This window comes from Leptodactylus fuscus, chromosome 9, assembly GCF_031893055.1.
Source record: "Leptodactylus fuscus isolate aLepFus1 chromosome 9, aLepFus1.hap2, whole genome shotgun sequence".
Taxonomy (NCBI): Eukaryota; Metazoa; Chordata; class Amphibia; order Anura; family Leptodactylidae; genus Leptodactylus; species Leptodactylus fuscus.
The window spans coordinates 67,282,532-67,306,289 of NC_134273.1; the positions used below are offsets into that span (position 1 = coordinate 67,282,532).

At 43.8% G+C, this 23,758-nt stretch overlaps 1 protein-coding gene across 1 annotated transcript in view; it reads left to right on the forward strand.

Moving 5' to 3' along the window:
* HS2ST1 (heparan sulfate 2-O-sulfotransferase 1) overlaps positions 1–23,758 on the forward strand; it is a 102,904-nt gene that overhangs the window by 545 nt on the left and 78,601 nt on the right. The gene's annotated exons all lie outside the window — the stretch shown is intronic.

A 23,758-nucleotide genomic window follows, 5' to 3' on the forward strand; every position in this document is an offset into this window, starting at 1 on the left:
GGAGCATCATGATGGATCTCTATGGGTAGCAGTGCAGGCTGATAACAGAGAACATTAGCACACTTGCTGTGGAGGAGGGGAAGGATTCTTTTCCTTTAGAGCAGTGTCCATACATTAGTCTATGGTAGGATCCTGTGAAACTACAACTCCCAGCATGCTCCATTCACTTCCATGGGGGGTTCCAAGACCAGCAGAGCCAGTGTGCATGCTGGGAGTTGTAGTTTTACAACATCTGGCGAGCCCTGGTCTATGTGACGCTGATTGGTTGGAGCTTGTATTGTTGCTTCTATGGTGACAACCAGTTTAGTGCTCGCCTGTGATCAAACTATTACTCAGATCTGCTGAATATTTCTACCTGGAGTGTCAGGATTTACTGCGAAAGTGCGTTATTAGTATTGTGTGACGATAAAACTACATTGAAATTGTAATTTTTTTTGCAACAAATATTGATGTTCCTGTTTGATTTGATGTTCCGCTTTGCACTATTGCTCTGTGGCTGATACAGATGGTGTAAATTCTTCTGCCATTTACCTGTGGTTAATTGTATTGCGGTTTTTGATGAACAAATATTTGTCCTCCGGTCGTCCTTTTAGGTCACATTGTTACCATTTCTGTTACTGGAAAAGTTGGGTGATTAAAGCTGTCAATAAAGTCCTGAATGGCACTTATACCTAATACTGCAGCGATGATACATTAGTGGGTAAATCCATTGGTTGGACATTCAGGAGTCTTGGAAAGCTGGATAACGGCATATTTTTGCGTGTTGAGTCTGGATGATGACGAAAAATCTTTCCATTCTGTTGCTGATTGTTTTCTCATTGTACAATGAATTTTCAGCATTCAAATCCCTAAAAGCTTACTCGCCGCCAGTGTGTATTATTGCTGTGTGAATACATCCTTAGTCGTCACCGCACGTATCTGGAAACGTATTTTAAGACAAAACATCGCACGTAATTTGGTAAAATGCAAAGGATATTTGTCATCTTCAGCTAATCCGATGAATTTATCAAGAATGGCGATGCTGCGGCGCCAGAGAGTGCCAAGTGTATGACAAGCCAGGCGGAGTGCCAAGTGTATGACAAGCCACACGCCGCCTCCTAAATTGGGTCCAAATCTACGCCGCCTGGCATTTACAGCCGAAAAATGGCAAAAAAACTTGGCTCCACCTACACCGCATACCAAAAAAGTGGCAAAAAACATACAACTTTTCGCAAATTTTGTCGCAAATTTGATGCTACGTGTTCATTTCCTCTGTAGTGCCACCATAGGAGGAATTGAGCATTACACAGTTACTACTATAACCTATTCTTTTATCCTGTGTCCTACATAGCAAGAGATGATCACTAACCAATGAGGGTCATGAAGAAGAGAATCCCCCCCCCGCCCCCTTTTCTAACACAGAATTCCCTAATACAGTATGAAAGTAAGGTTTTGTAAAACAGCGCCACCTTTGTTAACAGCTTGCATGTAGTATCGCAGCTCAACCTCATCTGATTTAGTGGAGCAGAGAATCCATACCAAACACATATTATGGACCAGGTTGGAGCTGTTTCTGGCAGCCATGTTTTTTGTTATCCTGGACAATCCTTTTAACAAGAGCAGATTAATTAGATTTTCCTTTTTTGGGGGGGACATTACTTCTTGTATGTGTTTGGTTGAACGTTCATAAAGTGAGGTTGATGTAATTCCGGATGTCTGGCCTGTATGTAGATGATAAAGTTGCATCCTGCACTTCTTTCATAGCGGCTTCTTTTGGTGCCCGGCATGTGGCATAGGAATCTTTGTCACCGGCCCCAGGGGATGTAGCAGGGTTTAGTGCACAAGTCTGCGGTAATGCTTGATGTGCTGTCAGTGCGCTCCCCCACAGCGATCCTTATTGTCCACGTTGTATAGCTCATTCAATCATCAATGTGAAATCTGATTAAAATATGCTCTTGATTCAGAGCAAATCCAATAATGGGTTGAGCTCCAGTTGTGCTGTGAACATTTATGGTATTTTTAGATATCTTGGTAATAATGAATGGCAGATAGGAGAGAAGCTGGTGCTGCGGAGCCTGCTCTCCATTTAGGTTTTTGACCTGTTATTCCCTTAAATTACCTCTGTCCAGTTGGGGTCTTGATCTGGAGACCTTAATATAGGCAGCCATATACATTGGATAACTATTGAGTGACTTCACTAAACTTCTGATGTGTATGGGGGAAGCGACACTATCCTGATAGTAAGCCAGAGATGTTTGGCAACAGCTTGTTCCTTTTTCACTATTGAGAGCACGTGCACCCTTGGCCTAGCCGAGTGAGCATGTGTATAGGGTGTTGAGAGTAATGGTTGTTGGCTCTTGGCTCTATAAGGTGCATGGCCAATTGTAGGCTTTGTTCACAATTTTCCATCAGATATGTTCATTGGTAGTGTAGTGTTCTGTAATGTATAGTCATACAGGGGTATAGTATAATATATACTCATATATACACAGTCCAGTCCCATTAATGTGACCACCTGTCAAAATCCAGAATAACCACCTTTGGCAGAGCGGACCGCTGCGAGACGTGCAGGAAGAGAGGGGATGTTGTGATGATGGTCACTGGGATGTTGAGCCATGCCGACTCCAGTGCCGTGGCCAGCTGCGCTAGGTTACGTAGTTGAGCATCCATGGCGCAAACAACCCGATCAAGGTGGTCCCACAGATTCTCGATTGGGTTCAAGTCCTGGGAATTTGCTGGCCAAGGGAGTACGGTAAACACATCCTGGTGCTCCTCGAACCACGCACGTACACTGCGAGCTTTATGACACGTCGCATTCTCCTGCTGGTAGATGCCATCATCCTTAGGAAAAACAATTCACATGTAGGGGTGAACATGGTCCGCAAGGATAGATGCATACTTGTGCTGATCCATCGTGCCTTCCACAATGATGAGTGCACCCAGATGGCTGATGACACGTGCCTTCTGCGATTGGTTATTTAACATTGACGTCAAAAGTAGGCGGTGGTCACATTAATATGACTGGACTGTTTGTGTGTGTGTGTGTGTGTGTGTGTGTGTGTGTATATATATATATATATATATATATATATATATAGTTAACAAAAAAGGACAATAGGGCGCTCTTTTGTCCCCTGTTCCGTGGATGGAGGCCTATGGTTGTGATATGTTCAGCCTATGGGCAGCAGTGACTTTATTATAGAAAAGTTTGTATTATAAGGTCCGCTATTTGTGATTGAGTTATTAATCCTATTCAATCACATCTGCGATCCGACTTATTTCTGCAGATCTCCCCACAGTTTCCATGCTGTCTGGTCCAATTCTCCCCATTTTTCTATATTCCGTTACCTATTAGGTTAAGCATCTCTTTGTGGTCGGATGAATTATTGCTCTTTTTAATTACTTTATTTTTCAGTTTTCATCCAGACCTATAGAAAGCTTTAGAGCAGCCCACCAATCAGATTGCGTCTCTTATTCGGTACCCTGCGCTGTAAAAATTGGAAATGGGTTGTTAGTGCCCCCTCTTTTGACTTCTTTATGCGCAGGACCTATGTATACAGTATATATATATATATATATATATATTTGTCTATAATAAGTGTGTGTATTATACTTGTATGCATTCCTGATCTGCATTTTAATCTAATTCTTCATTATAATAAGAATTTTTTAAGCTACGAGATAAATGTATTTGCTGTGAATAATGCGCCCTGCAGTCACGGTAGGAGGCAGCGTGTTATACGGTGTGCTATCGCCATGTAGATCTGGTAATACATTAGCTCTGATTTCGTGTAAACCTGATAAATTTAGTGCCTGGACGTTTTTAATCCATTGCATTCCATATGGAATTAATTTTTTTACTTCCCTTAAGAAGTTCTCTATTCCACATCTTACAAAAAAGGCATAAAAACACTATAGAAAAACGGTGTTAGGTTTAATGGTGATGAATTATTCAGGGGCGTCACCTGAGAGGTGGGAGAGATGTCTCTTCCCAATATGTATAAGGAAGATGTTTGTTCTCGTACCATGTTAAGCAGTGGGTAGGAAATATTTAAAAAAAAAAACAAAAAAAAAAACAAAACTTGATAGTCTTCAGTAGTTGATACCATTTTAATGGCGACTATCAAGTTTTTTTTTTTCTTTTTTTTACATTTTCTTCCCAATATGAGAAGACCAGTGTTATAAGTGATGCATCTCAGTTGGGGGGCCGGTGCAGATCTGGCTTCATGTTCTAGTGTTAGGCCAATTCCTAGGATAACTCATCAATGTGAGATCAGGGGGTTTGACATTTGGCGCCGCTGCTCAGGCAAGTGCTGTGACCTCTACAATGAGCACCAGGCAGTGTGCTGTATATTGTATAGCTCACCCAAGCACTGCAGACTCTTGAAACAACTGGGTGTTAGACCGTTGCTGACCTATCCTTTCAGATAGGTCTTCACTATTAAAATCGGAGACAACTTTTTTTTTTCTTAGTGTAGATTGTGAGCTCCATATAGGGATCACAATGTACATTTTTTTCTATCAGTATGTCTTTGGAGTATGGGAGGAAATCCACGCAATCACGGGGAGAACAAACAAACTCCTTGCGGATGTTATTCCTGGCAGGATTTGAACCCAGTACTCCAGCGCTGCAAGGCTGCAGTACTAACCACTGAGCCACCATGTTGCCCCAAAATTGGAAACAACTGGGACTGGGTTCGCATCTGTGTTTGCATTTCCACTTTTTTTCACAGAAAACAAAAACTTTTTAAATTTTTTTTTTTTATTCCTAGCAGAGGCTACAATGCCTTTGAGCTTCCTAATACAGTGGTGCAAGGAAAACGCCACAGTATTGTTCATGTACCATTCGCCTTTGGCAATTCTACGCTGACCTGAATTATGGTCAGGGACTAAGAGAACTCCTTAAGGAGAGTGCCTTTAAAGAGGACCTTTCATGGATTTGGGCACATGTGGTGTTATACACTGCTGGAAAGCCGACAGTGCGCTGAATTCAGCGCACTGTCGGCTTTCCCGATCTGTGTTCTGAGTGAAGAGTTATCAGTCCCGGTACCGTAGCTCTTTACGCGGAGCACGGATCGGGAAAGCCGGCAGTGCGCTGAATTCAGCGCACTGTCGGCTTTCCAGCGGTATATAACACCACATGTGCCCATATCCATGAAAGGATTCATTGAATCCTGAATTCAGCGCACTGTCGGCTTTACAGCGGTGTATAACACCGCATGTCCCCAAATCCATGAAAGGTCCTCTTTAAGGCCACCTTTGCAGACTTCTGGCGACTTACAAGCCATTTTCGCTCCACCTGAATTATTTAAGACAGACTGGTTGTAGGAACCCACTGTCTGACAACACCATGGAAGAAACTGGTTGTTATGCAGTGTGTATCTAGCAACTGTTCAGCTCATTACTGGATTGGCACTGTGCCAACATCCGGGATTGACAAGGCGACTTGTTGCCCGTACGCTGTCCTGTTACTTATCTCAGGCTATAACACTGATCATATGTGGTTCTGTGTAGAAAGGGTTACAGATTGATAGGCTTGTGCTCAATTAACTTCTGTATTGATTCCTCGTCCGAGCCATTTGATATCCTGCGCTATAGTAGAAGATAGTCCTGTATAAAGACAAGGCATTGGACAGGAGACGTACCCACTTGTACAAGGCCCATATTGATTAATGCCTTTAATCTGCCGCATCTGTAATTTTCATGCGTCTCCTCAGCTTTGTCTAATTTTTGTTAAAAGCTACTGAAATAGCAGCTCTCGTAGCGGTACTTAATAATCGTGTCCGGGGAAATTCAGTTTCTGCTCAGTTAATTTACCCGACTTCTTCTAGGGATTGGAACCTTTTATGCGGTCCTAGGGCGAAGACATGGCGGCTGGCAGCGAGCTCTGCGAGGGTTGTTAAACCAGTGTATTAGCGGCCACAAGACTCCTAACTGAATTATTATATGTAATGTGGGAAATGTTAGAATTCCCAAAGGCAATAAAACGCGGCGTACAGTGTGAGGACGTGGAGCCGCGCTATCTCTGTGTACATTCATTTTGTTTAGTGAGATGTTTGCTTATACAAGTGGAAAATTGTATTGTTGTGTGCTACTTTGTGTCTATGAGACGGTGATATATGACCTGACTGGAATTTCCTACCACAAATTAATATGTTGGACTGAAAATGGGAAAATACAGAGACGTGAACATAAAATGATTAATATTTCCAGGAACCGCTGTTAAAAAATTCACTTTTTCGTGCTATAAGGGTGTCTTTATTTATTCTATTGGCTTTCACAGTAGGCAATCTGGCGCCTATAGTCTACATGGCGGCCATTTTGAAAACCATATTTTGTTAATAGTAACCAGATTTCTTTCGGTCCAGTGCTCCTATAGGGGGATAAGCTGTGAGAAGTGTTCGGCTGAGTGTGCGTTTTCATGGTGGAATCGGAAGAAATGGCTGTCATGTATGTTGCTGGATTGGAGGGTTTGTAGGGGATTGCAGTACAGTATCATTTACGTCTATTGCACTATAAAGCCCCTTTTCCATGGTGTGTATTGGACCCTTTTGTTGTTTTTTTTTTTTTTTCTACCGTGAAAAAGTACCAGAAACTAGTTGGCGCCAATTTTTATTTATTTTTTTAAAACTTTCTATGGACTCGGAAGATCATCACATATCCATACCCTGCTCACCTTGACTGGTTGTCCCATAGATGACAACCATCTACATGAAGCGGGTACGTACTTCAATGGAAAACAAACTACATGGTACCCGAACCAAGTCAAGTGGAGATGAACCAAACCAAAACTGGGTCTCGTTTGACTCCACCCGTGACGACCAAGTCCCTATGTACCCCAACACATATAGTGCCTTTCAATGTATAATATGGTGATGATACCCTTTTGCCCTCCGGGGAATGGATTAGTGGATTTTGGTCCTGAAGTGATGCGTCACAATACGACCAAAATGCGCTTGCCACGACTATCGCGGCTTCCGACCGTCGCGGTTTCCCCCTCCAGAGTAGGCTCAAATAGATGGGCCTAGTCCAGAGGGTGCTGTCGCGAGGCGGACGCTGGGGCTGAATCAGCTGCGGAGTCCGCCTCAAGAAAGGACAATTCGTTTCTTTTTTCCGTGAGTGGCAACATGCCGCTCACGGAAAAAAGTAAGCTAGCGGTCTACATAGACCTCCATTGTGAGGGGGTGGACTATGACGTGGATTCAGTGCCATAATCCACCCCCTCTTGCCCCGTGTGAGTGGGGCCTTAGTTGTCCCGTACAGTCTTGTCACTTTATTGACCAACACATAATGTAATGATCCCCATAATGCTCTATCAGAGACAATACTAGTTAAACTATATGATACTTGGACGTGAGTAACATCACCAATTCCTTTCCTTTGACTGCTGAGGTCACTGAATGGCCTGAGCAGTCACATGTGGCAAGGACTTCTTCAGGTACTGGAAACTATACAGGTAATGGTGCTGGAACCCACTGTGTAGCCGCCATGCTGTGGTACTACTGCTTTGCACATACTCCGTTGAATAATGGCAGAGTTGCAGTACCGTGACTCCATTACTATAACTACAAAAACTTCACAAACTTCACTTCTACCCGGCCCCCTCCTCCCCCACCATATAGAAAAGGGTTCAAGGGAATTCAGAGTATTTGTGTAAAGTGTTTGATTTGTAATAGTGACTGTAAGTGGCCATAGGAATGCTGTATCTTCAGGGAAGTTCTTGAGACATTTCTTCTTAGCTGAAAAATTCACCTTCAGGAATCTGCAGATGAAGTAAAGATGACCAAATTCTGCAGAGGAATCTGTCCTGGAATTTGCAAAGTCTGCACCAGGCGAGAAAAAATTCACTCCAGTGGAAGTTATCAGCCGAAATCTGCCTGAAGATCAAGCATGACACTTATTTTTTTTTACCTGCAAAATTCTGCTGGAGGGAAAAATCACCGTCTACATCCCATTGTAATGAATGGGATTGCGATGGAATTTGGAGATGATTTTGAGGCAGAATCCAACTCAACTTCAGCTCTACATCCAACAGTGTGAACATGTCCATAGAAGCCTTTCTGCAGCAGAAAATGCAGGTTTACTTTAGGTTCACACTAGGTCGGCCTTTCCGTTGTTCTGATCCATTGTATTTTTCAGTTCTAATGTCAGCATATTCATTGGCCATTTAGATGGCAAATATATAATTTTTATTTCTTGCTTAAAAGGGTTATGACATGAAAAATATTTATCTTTTACTGTTGTCGTCAATGGGAGCGCTGGGGATAGCCTAAGTAAAGCTCCAGGCTATCCCATTGACCACAGGTTAGTCGGTCCACCAAGCGATACGCCTACATACAACTTTCCTGCGACCACTGAGATAGATGCTGAATACTTTTCATGGCCTAACCCCTTTAAAGCTGGTTATACACACCAGATATTTATCTGTAGGTCATTGATTTCACCAATGGATCTGTCAAAGGTTTACAGATAACTATCTTATGTGTGTGGCCAGGTTTGGTCTGTAGTTTTGCCATGTAAGACACAACGATTGCTATTTTACCCATTTTAATAGATGGTACCAAGTATATGTATAGAAGCAAGGATGACTCCAAATCCGATATCATTGGTGGATACTGTACTGAAAAGAGGAACAGCAACCCGGCCATAGACAGGCTATGCTCACTTCTACGTCAGAATCGGCAGAGGAAAATTCCTACACGGAGGACTTTTTCATCGGCCCGTTTCGGTTCAAAAATTTAGGGACCCCATTACGGTCAACGGGATCCTGGGATCCCCGTGTAACTGCTGTTTGGCAGTCTTACTCTTCGTTGCTTGGACCTGATCTATAGAAATGCAACCCAAGTGTGACCCTATCATCAGGCCGTGTCCATCTTTATCTGAACCTGCCCTATTAAATGGATTTTTGGGGGACTTCTTTAGGAGAGTGTCTGTCATTGAAGAACACCTTCTTTTAGGCTGAGGCCCCATATGGCGTAAACGCCGCAGAAAAAAATCGCACCATTTTACAGTCAGAGCAAAGCGGATCGGATTCTAGCGACTCCCATGCCCAAGGTGCGGTAAAAACCAGTGCGGACATATGTCGATTTCGAAAACTGGCACGGTTTTGGAAATCGCAGCATGTTAATTATACCTACAGAAACACCGGCGGTTTCCCCATAGGTATAATTGAAACAGAAAGTCCACGGAGGAAACCTCTGCGAATTTTCTATCTAAAGTGCTGCGGGAAGAACCGCGATGCGTTGTTGCCGCTGTTTTTCCCGCAGCGCTTTTTTGCTGCGGATGCCACGTGGGGCCTTCGCCTTAATAATGTTTAATCCTCTCCCATAAGTGACAAACCTATTACTCAGAAATGGACCCCGTCTAGATAATAGGAGTCCTGGGCGCTTTTTGAGTGATATTAAAGGGAATATCTTCCCAAGATCAGAAAGATCTCAAACTTAGCACTAGAATTCCATTTTTTCCCTCTTCACTCCTTTTGGTTAATGTAATTCTTAGTTTGTAACTGAGTTTTAAAACGTAGCACTTCTCTCATTAAAGGCTACGAAATTGTGAATTTAATGGTTTCTTCCATGGTGTTTTCCAACGGCCTTTAAACCAGGGAGAGACTATGGCCATTTTATGTGAACGGCTTATTAAACGAGTGAGTCTGGGAGCGGCGCTCAGTTTGTGTTCTTCCATATTTCGGCTTGCAGCTGCTGATTTTCCTCTCTCGTTGCAGTAATGGCTCTAAAGCCCCTGTTTAACGCTCGCTGAATAGAATCTGGAATGGCGTTCAGTGTAATTTAGACCTTAGTACTTTTGCTAAGTGTACAGCTGGAAGCTGCCATAGACTGCAGGTGCTGGGGTCTCTTTATACGGGTATATAGATATTAGCTTTTATATATCTTAACACATCCCCTTTTACAAATGTACAAATATATAGAACAAATCCCCAGATTGATTATAGGTTTGAAGGAATGGTCTGTGATTTACATGTCTTTACGTACCGTGCCTTGTGTACCGCAGCTGTGTTTGGAGGCGCTTTGATCTACGGGCACCTGGGTGTTCTGCATAAAAGAACTTACAAATTTTGTGCTTAAAATTTCAAAAAGTATACCGTATATACTCGAGTATAAGCCGACCCGAATATAAGCCAAGGCCCCTAATTTTACCACAAGAAACTGGGAAAACTTATTCACTCGAGTATAAGCCTGGGGGGAAATGCAGCAGCTACTGGAAAATTTCAAAAACTTGGTTGGAGTTTTTGGGTGCAGTAGTTGCTGGGTGCTGGGGAAGGGGAGGGGGTGTTTTGGTTGTCTGTCTGCCCCTTCCCTGAGCTTGAGAACTGTTTTTTTTTTCCCCCACTTGGAATTCAGCCTGGCTGAATATAGGGGATCTGCAGTGCTCCTATTGACCCCTTCCCGACAGAACAGGAGCACTGCAGATACCCTATGTTCAGTAGACACAGGGATACCTAATGTGTATGTGTTTCACAGTAATTCTCTACTTTTATATGTATTCTAGGAAAAGGAGGGATTTAGAACTTTTATTTACTTTACTTTTTTATTATATTTTTTTAAAGCTTCTCCCCCCCCCTCCCTTTCCTCCCCCCCAAAAAGAAGTAATTTTTTATCTTCTTTTGCTTGACTCGAGTATAAGCCGAGGGGGGGGGGGGGGTGGCTTTTTCAGCACAAAAACTGTACTGAAAAATTCAGCTTATACTCGAGTATATACGGTATGTAAGAAAAGGGTCGGAACATCACCATTCGCTGCCGTTCACCTACAATCCTGGTTCTTGTTGGTATGTAAATTAGCTCTCTCGCAGCACTGGGGGCGGGCCCCAGCGTTCAGACAGCACTGACGGTGTCCCCAATGCTTTGAGAGAACTCTCTCCAGCGTCATCTTCAGCCTCGTCTTTCGGCGGTGGCTTGTAACTTCTAAGGCCTCCGGCCATAGTATTGTAAGCGGACATTTTCTCGGGGCCTATGGGCATGCACAGTCTGCTCTGCCTGAGGCCTAGAAGTAATAAAAATTTGAGTTATAAAAAGAAGACACCGTCGGAAGAAGAGAATGAAGAGGCCGTTCCTGATGAAGATGGAGGCGGCGCTAGAGAGAGTTCTCTCGCAGCGCTGGGGCCCGTCCCCAGAGCTGCGAGATAGCTAATTTGCATACTGAGAAAAACCGGGATTGTAGGCGAACAGCGACGCAGAGAAGACGACGAAAGGTAGGAGACGAATAGCCTTTCTTAAGGCTATTCCGACGTGGTACTTCGAAAAAATGTCGTCTGATAGGATCTCTTTAAAAAGTCTTTATTGAAGCATAGCACATTTCGGGCAAAACAGTGCCCTTTTTCAAGTTTATAAAATTGTTGTATAGCACATATACAAACTATGCAGATATTTAGCGGTCTAAAATAAACAAAAAACGCCCGCCTAACAGCCTTTTGCTTATTTGGAACGGTACATCAGATTCTTTCATCACATTTACTCAAAACCTTAATAGTCATGTCCAATAATGGGGTATCACCCTATCAGGAGGGACATCGAACGAAAACCAGATGGTGTACCTTGATCTAGTCCTAGAAAAAGATGGGCCAACAGGAGTACCCTCACCGATTGCTATTTGCTATTTCCGGAGACGGGAAGTCCCGTTCCCCATACTCCTCATACACCAACGCGCACTTCCTCTCCTGCTGGGCGTTGCTTCCCTCATAAGGGAGCCGGCACCTGCGCATGCGTTCTATTGCGCATACGTAGCGTCTGTCAGCGTTCTATTACACAGGCGCCAGTTCCGAATCCCAGATGCGGACAGAAGAGGGAACAGCGGCACCTCAAAGTAATCTCCAGGACAAGAAGACAGGTAATTTTCCTGGGGGGAGGGGCTAAGACAGCAGGAAGCTACCCACGTAAACAAATGCAGAGGATACCAGGAGCTCCTATAGAAAGCAGAAATTGGGGCAACACGGTGGCTCAGTGCTTAGCACTGCAGCTTTGCAGCACTGGAGTCCTGGGTTCGACTCCCGCCAGGAACAACATCTGCAAGGAGTTTGTATGTTCTCCCCGTGTTTGCGTGGATTTCCTCCCATTCTACAAAGACTTACACTGCTAAAGGTATTTGGGTGCACTTATTAACCCATTGATGGCACTAACAGACCTTTTTTAAAAATACATTTTTGCCTGGAAACCCCCTTTAAGTGCTACCACCTTATAGAATAGCTTAGCCATGCAGAATACGTCGCTGCTTTATAAATAAGAAGTTCTAGTTGCGGGGTTAGCTTAGCTTGTTATAGTGTCATCTCGGATTTTGTTTTTTCATGCATACGTTCCTTCCATACCAATCCTTCTATATGGGAGCCGCCTTTGATATGTGCATGGTAACCTTGCTTTGGGGAACTTTTGCAATTTTCTATTACATGACAAGACTATTTGTGGGGCCTGCAAAGTTATTTGCTTTCTCCCCCCAGGGAGGTCATTATGAGCCGATCATTAGTCAGACAGCCGATGCTTATGGATAATTGGGGAGGGTCGCATATAGTGTCACTGCAGGAAAGGACACACAATAATGGTTTCATTAGATTTAGCTGCAAAAATAGAAAGCATGGTAGAGACTGTGTGGTTTCACCTCTGACTACTTGGAAGCGGTAAAGAGAACATAATTGTTTTTCTGTCCTATTTTTAGATGGTTGGCCACTTTGATTTACAGGGTTTAAATGTCTTTGGGGCCATTTTTTATAATATAAGAAGGCATTTTTCACTGAACCCTTTACATACTGATTTACTAGAGCCCATCCTTTATTCGGACTAATACACATTCACAGAGATGCCATTCAAATAGTCTGTGTTTGCCTTAAAGGTACATTCTTTGACAAGTCCTCAAGAAATCCTACCAAATCCAGAACAGTGGGATAGAGGGTCCTGTCCCCAAGAGCTTATATTCTATAAGGGAAAAAGGATGGTGGTGTGGTGGTAGTAGTGTTATCGAGGATTGTAGGCCTTCCTGAAGAGGTTGGTCTTCAAGGTCTTCTTGAGATGGTGATGGACAGTCTAATTCGGGGCTGATGAACTTAATAATCGCCCATTCTGCTTGTTAGGCACCTCAGCTATGGCGAACTAAGATATTGGTGGTGTTAACAGAGCAACACCATAGAAGACTTCATTAGCAGCCTCCGTACAGGACCTTGAAAAAACCAAGTTGGTCACCAATGAACTTCTTACCATAACTTGACTGGTTGGGTAAATTTTGATAGTCAAGAGCAAGGTTTATTTGGGACTACCTTCTTCTCTGTTTCGGTTCTATAAGTGCTGATACCGTTGAAACGACGAGTTTCAGGGTCCAGCAATGACTTAGGCATGATTTAAGCAGCCCAAATATGACACCCGCCATTTTGCTGGGACAAACTTGGGTAACGAAGGACCTTATGGAGATATAAAGGGTTGTCTATCATTTATACATTCATCTGACATCTCCTGCTGTAGTAGAAAGTCGTAGGTTCTGGTTAGGGGTCACCTGGGCACCCACCTAACGTTAAAACAAAGGGGTAGAAGGTCTATGACTGCATACATGGCAAAGGGGCACAGCTGTTATATGGGCACTGCCCTTTTGTTTTAGCAGTGGGACCCCACTGTTTAAAACTATCATGGTACGTCAGAACTTTGTGAAAGCAATAAACTTTAAACTTTGAAGGGGGGTTACATCACACCTGCAGGTAGGGGATAAGCGCCTGATTATTTGGGGGTCCCAACCATGAAGGCCCTGCTTGAGCAGAAGTAAGACTCTCCCTTAAAAGAAGTGTCAGGTTTGCTCATGAACGCAACCACTCTATTCATCTTTGAGACTGCCAAAGAGAAGCCAAGTAGAGGCACTCCGCTATCTCCAGCGATCAAGAATCAAACAAGCTTTATTGGCAGGTCAGAATAGATATTTGGCATTGCCAAAGCTAGTAAAGTGTGTGTGTGGGGGTGATTTGGGGTATAACAGTCTGTGGGGTCTCATCTTCCTCTTGTTTGGTGACAGCTGGACATGTATTGGGCAGCGATCTCCACAGTGGCCTCCTCTTCCCCCAGTAGGATGTAGAGTTTCGTCTTCTCGTCTGCAGATGTGAAGTCTGGGATGTGGGCAGAGAGTCTTTGGTAGTAGACGGCCCTCACAGCTGAGTATTTGGTGTAGTATAGCAGGAGAGGGCCTCGTCTTCTAGGGCCCCCTGGTCACAGTGCTGGCACAGTCTGTTCTCCCGTGGCTTGTACGTCTGCCTGTGTCGCCCCGTCTCCATCTCCAGGTTGTGGCCGCTCAGTCTGTAGCGGCTCAGGGTCTGTCTGTGTTTGGGGTGGCGTATTCTCTCCAGGTAGGTGGCCATGGTGTAATCCCTTTGCAATGACTGGTACACAGTGAGTTTCTTGGAGTTTTTTATTGCGCTTCTCCATTCCTCGATGTACCGCTCTGTCTCTCTCCCATAGTCTTATGGAGCAGCAGTATGCATGACCAATTCTTCATTAAAATTTAAGGACTCCAGACACCCAATCTACCAATAGGAAAAAAGTAAAACATGACCTATACATTGATGGACCATCACCGTCGTGTGAATAGTTTCCGCACGGCCAATAATCACTGTCATATGAATTTAGGTTAAAGCCAAGGCCCCACGTTGCGCAAAAGCTGCTTTTTGTGTTGCTGATTTTGCTGCGTTCTTGAATGGCTACCAAGGGAATAGGGAATATAAAGGAAACTCTTAGGGCATGTTCTCATGGCGGAAAACTTTTCCGCCGTGTGAACTCTCCGCGCAGGTAGCTTGCGGCATCCCGCTCCTCAAAAATACGCAGCAAAATCTGCCCCAAAAATCAGCTTTTCTGCCCTGAAACTTCTTACCAATGAGTTGCTTACTTTCTGACAGTTTTTGCTCCCCAATAATTAGGAATTGTGTACTTGGTGACAAGGAAATGATCATTTACTGTCTTTGTAGTTTGGCGTCTTCCACTTCTTTCATTGCTTGGAATAGTCGATACACAACCAATTAGGTTTCATAGAAGATGCTTAATTTCCATATTGATTCGGTAGCTTTGTCAGCGATTAGGTTTGTGTGAACATGGTCATCCAAAATGACTTTGACAAGCGTTCCGTATTTGTAATTTGTTCATTCGCCGTGATAAGCGGCAACTTAATGGTTTGGGAGAAATTGAGACAATCACTGATGATTAGTATCATTATGTGGAATCATGGCCGTGTTCTTGGGTGTATTTTTATCCTCTTTCCTTGGTCAGCACGTGGTTTTTTTTCTGAAGGCTTCACATACTATTATTTATCACCTCTTATTTTAATCAAGGGTCTAATTATCTCTGAAAGGTCATCAGCAAATAGGAATTAAGACGTCAATATGGCGGTGTAATTTATATAATGCAATCAGTCTGGGCTGTAAATCGGAGGCAATTATACGATTCCAAGAATTCTTCTGTGTACTTCAGACCTCGAGCTGATGGAAAGTATCTCCGCTGGAGATTGCGGGAGAGGAGCCGCCATGATTTTTGTTATCGTATTTAACCAGGCCAGATTTAAAGGGAACCCGTCATCTCGCCTGACTTCATTTTAGTAAATACTCATATTCCCAATGAAATATCTATTCTAGACTAGAGATGAGCGAACACTAAAATGTCTGAGGTTCGAAATCCGATTCGAACAGCCGCACACTGTTCGGCTGTTTGAACGGATTTCGAACCCCATTATAGTCTGTGGGGGGAAATGCTCGTTTCAGGGGTACGCAAAATGCGATAAAATTATACTTGCCAAGTACACAAGTGACGGTCTGGCTGGGTTCCCCTTGAAGTCTTCTCCCGGCGCAGCGCCCCCGCGGCATCTTCTGGCTGGAATTCACTCTGCCTAGGCATCGGGCCCTAGGCAGAGCCGACTGCGCATGCGCGGTAGACCCTGCCCGGCCCGACCCGACGCCTGAGCAGAGCCGACTGCGCATGTGAGGGCATGCCCGCGCATGCGCAGTCGGCTCTGCCTAGGCCAGATGCCTAGGCAGAGTGAATTCCAGCCGGAAGACGCCGCGGAGACGCTGCACGGCGAAGACTTCTAAAGGTAAGAGAAGAACCAGCGTTGATTGGCAGAATGTATAGCATTCTGCCAAGCAACGCTGGTTCTGCATCGAACCTTAAACTTCGAACAGCTAGTAGTGTTCGATCGAGTACGAGTATTTCGAATACCGTAGTGTTCGATCGAACACCTACTCGATCGAACACTACTCGCTCATCTCTATTCTAGACCCCTACTTAACAGAGTTATACCCTATACTATGAATTTGATATAACTTAAAATTGCTGGAATATCCCTTTAAGCCATTTTATATAAATCTACCCCATTGTGTCCAGTCAAAGCAATACTCTGTAAGCTGAACAGCCTGGGCCAATGACTAATGCATGGTAAACAGCGTATTGTCTAAACGAGATATACTTATACTGACTAGAGATGAGTGAATAGTATTCGAAACTATAGTTTTGAATACCTCGCTACCTCGCTCCCATAGGAATGCATGGGAGCGGCCAACCACCAAGGGGTTAAGCGCCGGCTGCTAACATGCATTCCTATGGAGCAAGGTATTCAAATCTAGTATTCGAATCAACTCTAGTACTGACTAAGGTCTCATTCACATCAGCGTTCGTATTCCGTCCGGGGGAGTCCGCATGAGGACACACCCCCGCTCCTCGGAAGGGCTACCGAACACAACTGCAAGCAGTGTGCCAGTGAAAGTGCACAGACCCCATAGGCTATAATTGGGTCCATGTACTTGCCGATAGCTCTCCGCAGGGATTCTGCGGACAGAAAAGTTAATGCACCATCTACTTTCCTGTACGCATGATTTATGAGGGCAGCGTGCGGCAAGCACACGGACCCCATTATTGTCTATGGGTCCGTGTGCTTTTACCGCACAGCGCTTGCAATTGCGTTTGGTATTCCGTTCGGGTGGTGGTCCCATGCGGACTCCCCCGGACAGAATACCAACGCAGATGTGAACGAAGGGTAAGGCCCTGTTCCTGTCTGCATTCAGGTTAAACAGCGGTTATGTAAAGGAAACCCACAGACCCTATAGACTATAATGGGGTCTGTATGGTTTCTACACGAAACATATAGAGAGAAAAGTGCTGCTGCTTGTTTCATGGAGGAAACAACAAGGACCCATTATAGTCTTGGGGCAACACGGTGGCTCAGTGATTAGCCCTGCAGCCTTGCAGCACTGGAGTCCTGGGTTCAAATCCCGCCAGGAACAACATCTGTAAGGCCCGTGTATGTTCTCCCCGTGTTTTCCTGGATTTCCTCCCATTCTACAAAGACATACTGATTAAAAAAAAAAAAAAAAAGTACATTGTGATTCCTATATGGGGCTCGCAATCTACATTTAAAAAAAATGGACTCCCCGAACTCAGATGTGAACCGGGCCTTGGCTGAGTGCAGAAACCAATGAACGTATTTACAGCCTGTGAATGTAAAGAATGAAAGCAAATGTGAATATAGTCAGTGACTGAATCGCATTGTAAGAAAGCTGTATAGTGGGTTACATCTAATAAGATCAGGGTGGGGGCGCTGTCCTATTGTTTTCTATAGAACTCCTCTGCCCTGCCAGTGGTGAAAAGTAGCACTGCAAGATACATGTCATCCATTGCAGAGAGGCTCCGTAATACATTTTATGATCTATCCTGTATCATAACTATTAGAAAAAAAAGAAGTGCACTAAAGCAGACATTTCCTTTATTAGATGTCATAGTGTAGTTAATGCGGTGCATGAATCAGGGGATAATAGAGCGGTATCTGCACTAGACTCTGCATAAAGGTTTACTTACAGTTGTAAATCTGTATTTTGATGTAACTATCCAGCGACGGATATAAATCTCCGCCAAAGAAAATTGCACAACTAGAAAAGTTGATTAAATAGATTGATTCACATGAAGACTTTCTGCCGGAGTATTGAAAGAAGGTTGATTTGTCAGTCCTTCCTGAGAAAATAGCTGCGCCTTGTTAGACGGCGTCGCTGGAAGACTTGTCAGATACGGCTTATGGAATATCCGCTCTTAGAGGAAATGCCAATAAGGATTCTGAGCGTATTCATACCTGTAGCCGAGCTGCTTAAGAAAATTATGAGCGGGAAGGAAGATGTCAGGCGATTGTAGATACTGCTTATAGTGTAAGGTTATATTCACGCCACTGAAGTTCAAAATGGCCGTGAAAAATGTACATTAGTCATGGCAGTCTTGCACTGGAGGGCTCCTGTTGTTATGGATCTCTCATAGGTTTGAGTGAATGGAGGGATCCGTGAAAATGGGCAAAAATACACCATGACCTTTATCTTGACGGCACCATCGAAATATTGGTTAAGTGAATAATTCCCATCCACTTGCATTAAATTTAATGCAGCCACGCGACACTAAGAAAATACATGCCGCACAATTGATATATAATGTCATATGAGCTTAATTGTGAATATATATATATATATATATATATATATATATATATTATTATTTATTATTATTACAAATATATATATATATATATATATATATATATATATATATATATATATATATATATTTTTTCTGTTTCAGTGTAACCACATTGGTCGAACTGCTTTTACTGACATGTTGCCCTGTAACTAGTTGCACATAATTGACCGTTAGTAATGAGCCTGATGGCTAAACCATTGATGTTTCTGATCAGTTGTCTCCCTTATATGTCTCCCTGTCTGAATGATGCCTCAGCTGAGTTCCCATCAGATTACTTGCAGGTACTTCTGCATATTGATGGCTGCCATGTATCTCTGCTAGCAGCCGGTGTCTGCTGACAGGTAAGCTATGGGGAAATTTTTTATCTCCCCGAGGTTTCCTCGCTCTATTATCAGTTCACTCTTGACTGTAAAGCAGACTCGGCGCTGACAATCTAGGTCTTGTCCAGAGTAGAGGGGCTCATCCCACCTTAAAGTCCATGGGGGTTGACTGGCAGGTTAACCCTACAGTAGGCTTGTACGCCCAGGGTACAGGAAGGGTAGATGATAGAATGGAGGGGTAGAATCAGGTGCTGTCTGGCATGCTGTGGATCCAGTAGGGGGCGATACCTCCTGTGACTGTAAGTATGAGACACCATGTGCTCTATTCACATCAAACCAGGTAGGTTAAGGTTGGATATAGGAGAGGCGTAGTTGACTGCTACTTCAACAATGCAGCACCCAAAAATGCAGAGACTGTTTGTTGTGATGGGCTGGTGGGTGGAGCCTGCTGGACCTCATAGCTAACACGCCAAAGGCAGCACCACCTACTGGATCCACAACGCACCTGCACATCAAGTTACTTTCTGCAAGAGGTAGCTTGTCAGAATATTCCTGTGGAGTCCCTTTTTTTGGAAGGGGACCCATAACTAAGACTTTAAGACTGGGTTGGGTTTCTGCATTCCAGGCACCTGCCGTAGTTTCACCTTTTGTCTAGAATATGTTTTCAGTAATGCTGCGTATGTTGCGATATGGTGGTTTATGCTGGTGACGTAGGACCAACTATGGAGAATCTATACATTGAGGCTAAAGCGCACATGGCGTCCCGCTGTGGGAAAAAACCTTGCGGCAATGCATCAAGATTCTTCCCGCAGCGCTTTACACAGAAAGTTCACAGACCGATGCCAATGCAGAAACCATCAGCATTTCCATATATATAATTGACTTGCTGCGACGCTGGTTTTGGAAATCGACATGGGCCTGTACCACGGTTATTACTGTAAAGTGTGCAAGGGATTTGCTACTATCCCATCCACTTTGCTCTGACTGTAAAGTGCCGCGATTTGATCGCAGGTGAAAAAAATCGCGGCGCAAAGTGGATGGGATAGTAGCGAATCCCATGCCTACTTTATGGTAATAACGTGGTTTACACCACATGGCGCCCACGTAGGGGGACTGTCATGAAGACCACCTAAAATAACACACAACATGGTCAGATATTTGCCACTCTCCATACTGTAGGGCCCATGTAGGCTCCACTTGGCAGATGATTTAGAAGTCTGGTGGGCTCTAATGTGTGCCCCATGGTAAAGGGGTCTGGCCCACTTACAGATTCCCATTTTCTCTATGTAGCCTTCTGTTTCCGTCCTATTAAACCTCTCATTTTCTATTGTCCTAGTTCAATACAAGGCTATAAGAATTTCCGAACTGTTACGTGGTGGATAAAATAAATTTTTTCTGTCTAATGTTTTTTTTTACTTCCTTGCTATAATTACTCTCAATATTTTAGTTTTCGCAATAAAGCGTTCCTCCTGGCGTAGAATCCCTCTTTGTAGCTGACAATCTCAATGAAATTCTCAATTTGTTTCTCAAATCAAATTATATCAGTCAAGCTGTTTGATCTGTGTATTACCAGCCAAGCTAAAGACTAAATTTGTTTTCATGAAATCCTCTATAACGTCTTTAAATAGAAATATTTCTCTCTAATGAATAGCGCATCACATTGCCAGGAATGACCGCTTATCTGCCAGTTTACATGATAGCAGGAAAGCCTCGGGGACAAGGGCTACCGGATGGGAAATCATGAAGGATGATAACCGGCCTCCGCCATGAATGTAAAAGAGTCCTCTGGGAGAAGGTCCCCGGGAAATTGCCGACTTTTATGTCATCTCATTTACTTTACAAATACAATAACTAGTTATTATGATTTTTTTTTTCTATCTGTAATGCATCACCGCCTTCTTATGAGCCCGTCCAATTGCTTCAGGACGATATCAAGGCAATAGCGATATAGTTTGTAATGATATTCCCCATTGTTGTGTTTTTATTTTATTTATTTATTTATTTATTTTTTCTATATTTTTTGTGTTATTGAACCTTTTTAGGTTAGGATATATTCTTTAGACCTGTGAAGATAAGATGTGCATTCTTCATTAAAGAGATTCTATCATTAAAATCACATATTTTGTAGATCACACGTAGGAATAGCCTTAAGAAAGGCTATTCTTCTCCTACCTTTAGGTGTCTTCTCTGTGCCGCCATTCGGTAGAAATCCCGGTTTTCGTCTGAGTTCTCTCGCAGCACTGGGGGCGGCCCCAGCGTTCAAACAGCACTGGGGGCGTCCCCAATGCTGCAAGAGAACTCTCCAGCACTGCCTCCATCTTTTTCAGAAACGTCCTCTTCACACGTCTTCTTCCGGAGCTGGCTTCAAACTTCTAGGCCTCGACTGCGCATGCCCGCGGCCACAAGAAAAATGACCGCTTACACAGTAAGTAAGCAGCCATTTTCTTGTGGCCTGTGGGCATGCAGTCTGCTCTGCCCAAGGCCTAGAAGCTTTAACCCAGTTCAAGAAGAAGATGTGTAGAGAGGCCGTTCCTGAAGAAGATGGAGGCGGCGCTGGAGCGTTCTCTCGCAGCATTGGGGACGCCCCCAGTGCTGTTTGAGTGCTGAGGACCTCCCCCAATGCTGCAAGAGAACTCATTTGCATACAGACGAAAACCGGGATTTCTACTGAACGGCAGCACAGAGAAGAGCTCTAAAGGTAGGAGAAGAATAGCCTTTCTTAAGGCTATTCCTACGTGTAATCTACAAAAAATATGATTTTAATGATAAAATCCCTTTAAAGAGCAGCGCTGGATCATCTTTTTGTATCTTTGGTTGCTATTGATCCAAAGAAGTGAGCATCAATGTCCTTATTGCTCCATAATTTACGAACGCTGCGATATCTCCGCAACATAGGCATCGATTCACAAGAGGAGAGCTCTATTGATTCAGCTAACCCTAACCTATATATTTGCAGGGCTGGGTTGATAGGCAGGCCTTTAAGTCTCTGGGAAATGTAGGAATAAATTCACATCTAATTATTAAGATTTGTTTTGTCAAAGGGCCATGTCCCATCATAAATCTTATGGTCTCAGACTGTAACGATACACCCAGATCACGGCGGAATTGGTCAATCCCATTTTTCAGTGTATGCCTACATTTACAATAGGTCTATTTATCAGATTTTGTACAAGAAATTGGTGAATTAGCTGACTCCAGTTATTGTGGAATTGTATCTCCTTGGAAATTCCATGGACGTGAATAGCGCATGCTGGGAGTTGTAGTGCCAAAGGTTGCCGATTCCTGATCTCTAGCTTATGGCTTCCAATATAGAGCACCATAGTGGCGCTGAGGGTTTTGCTACTCAAGCAGTCGGAGTGGTGACTCTATCCCTCATCCATGGGATGGAGTTTATGTACTAACATTGTTACTTGCCACAAGGCTCGGAGCTCATATATCATAATATTCCATTACAACAGCAATGAATGTAATATCTTGGCATGTAAATCAGAAGCGGAGAACCATGTCTTTAGCGCGCAAGTAACTGCCTTCTAGAAACGACGGTTACAGCCCAGCCGAATGTCAGAATAGATTTTCAAGCCCAATGAAATGTTATTTCGGATGTACCGTTTTTGGCAGGCCGACCGCCATAAATCCCCTTATGTATGGCAGAAATACAGCCCTCCCCTTTATCCATTACAGTAATCAAAACTATAATCCAGTAAATGAGCACCATACGGACGCGAATGTGTCTGTTCTTTCGGCGAGCTCGCAAAAAGTTTACTCCTGTAATAAAAGAATTACAGCGACTTCCAATTTCATGGCTGCAAATCTCCAATGCGTAGCGCAAAATCGTGATTTACAGTTATTGATCTCGGTGCGCGGACCTTCTGCTGCTGAGACTCGGAAAGTCATTTACATAATGAGGTAAGCAGACGTCGACTAGCAGGTTGTCTCGAAGAGAAATGGGAAGGAAATTTGAGTATTCCAATATGAATTTTACTGACGTGTGAATTTTAGCAAACACTAGGCAGAGTGCATTGGTTTAATGCAAAGGTTGTGCGTTCTAGGTCTCTGTGGGATGATGCTCAGCGTTCTCGTATTCCTAGGAGTCCGTTTTTTTGGGGGTTATTATTTCTGGGAAATTCAATATATATTGCATTTATTTATCAATTAAAGACCTCCTGCACAGAGCAGAGTGTGTACAGCGCCCTATAATGAGTGATATAGCGTTGGCGTGCTGCTGTATAAGCTCCATCGGGTGCTGAAACAAAGCCTCGGGGAGAAAAGCTCCGTTACGTACAGCATCATCAATTTTTGCAGATGATACTAAATGATATAAGGTAATTAACCCAATGGTTCTGGGTGAGTCGGAGGCTTAGACAGCGAAGTGGCAAATGAGGTTGGAAAAAAAACAGCTGTGGGCAGAAAACCTTGTAAAATAATGAAGCACGGCTCCGTGCGCACGACCATGGCGGTGGTTAAATCAGAACCGCAATCCGCAAAAAACATGCTCCATCCGCAATCATGGATTTGTATGGTCCCCTACATTTGTATCAGTCTGTGCTGCAAATACAGACAAGAGTAGGATTTGCTCCATAATTTGTGGATAGTCTCTACGGTCCAGGGACTGATCAGTAAACCCTGCAAACGTGCGCATGGGACTGGAGAGACAAATGGTCCTTATACCACAGTTCTAGACAATATACTGAAAACTACTACAGTTGTGGGCTTGGGGCCTAAGCCATGCTCTTTTTAAATGTCTGGCCACGCCAGCAAATCCAGTTCCCACACTTCCAGACCCCACCATTCAGAAGGGGTGACGGCCTGTTCTTGTTCATGCAAGCACTCATTGGCTTCAGTGGCGATTTGAATGGTGGGGACTGTGCCGGACATTAGGACACTTACCGTTCGTTCACACCTGCGTTCGGTGAGTCCCCATGGGGTCCGTGTGTTTGCCGCACGCTGCCCGCACAAATCATGCAGACAGGAAAGTAGATTGTGAAGAAC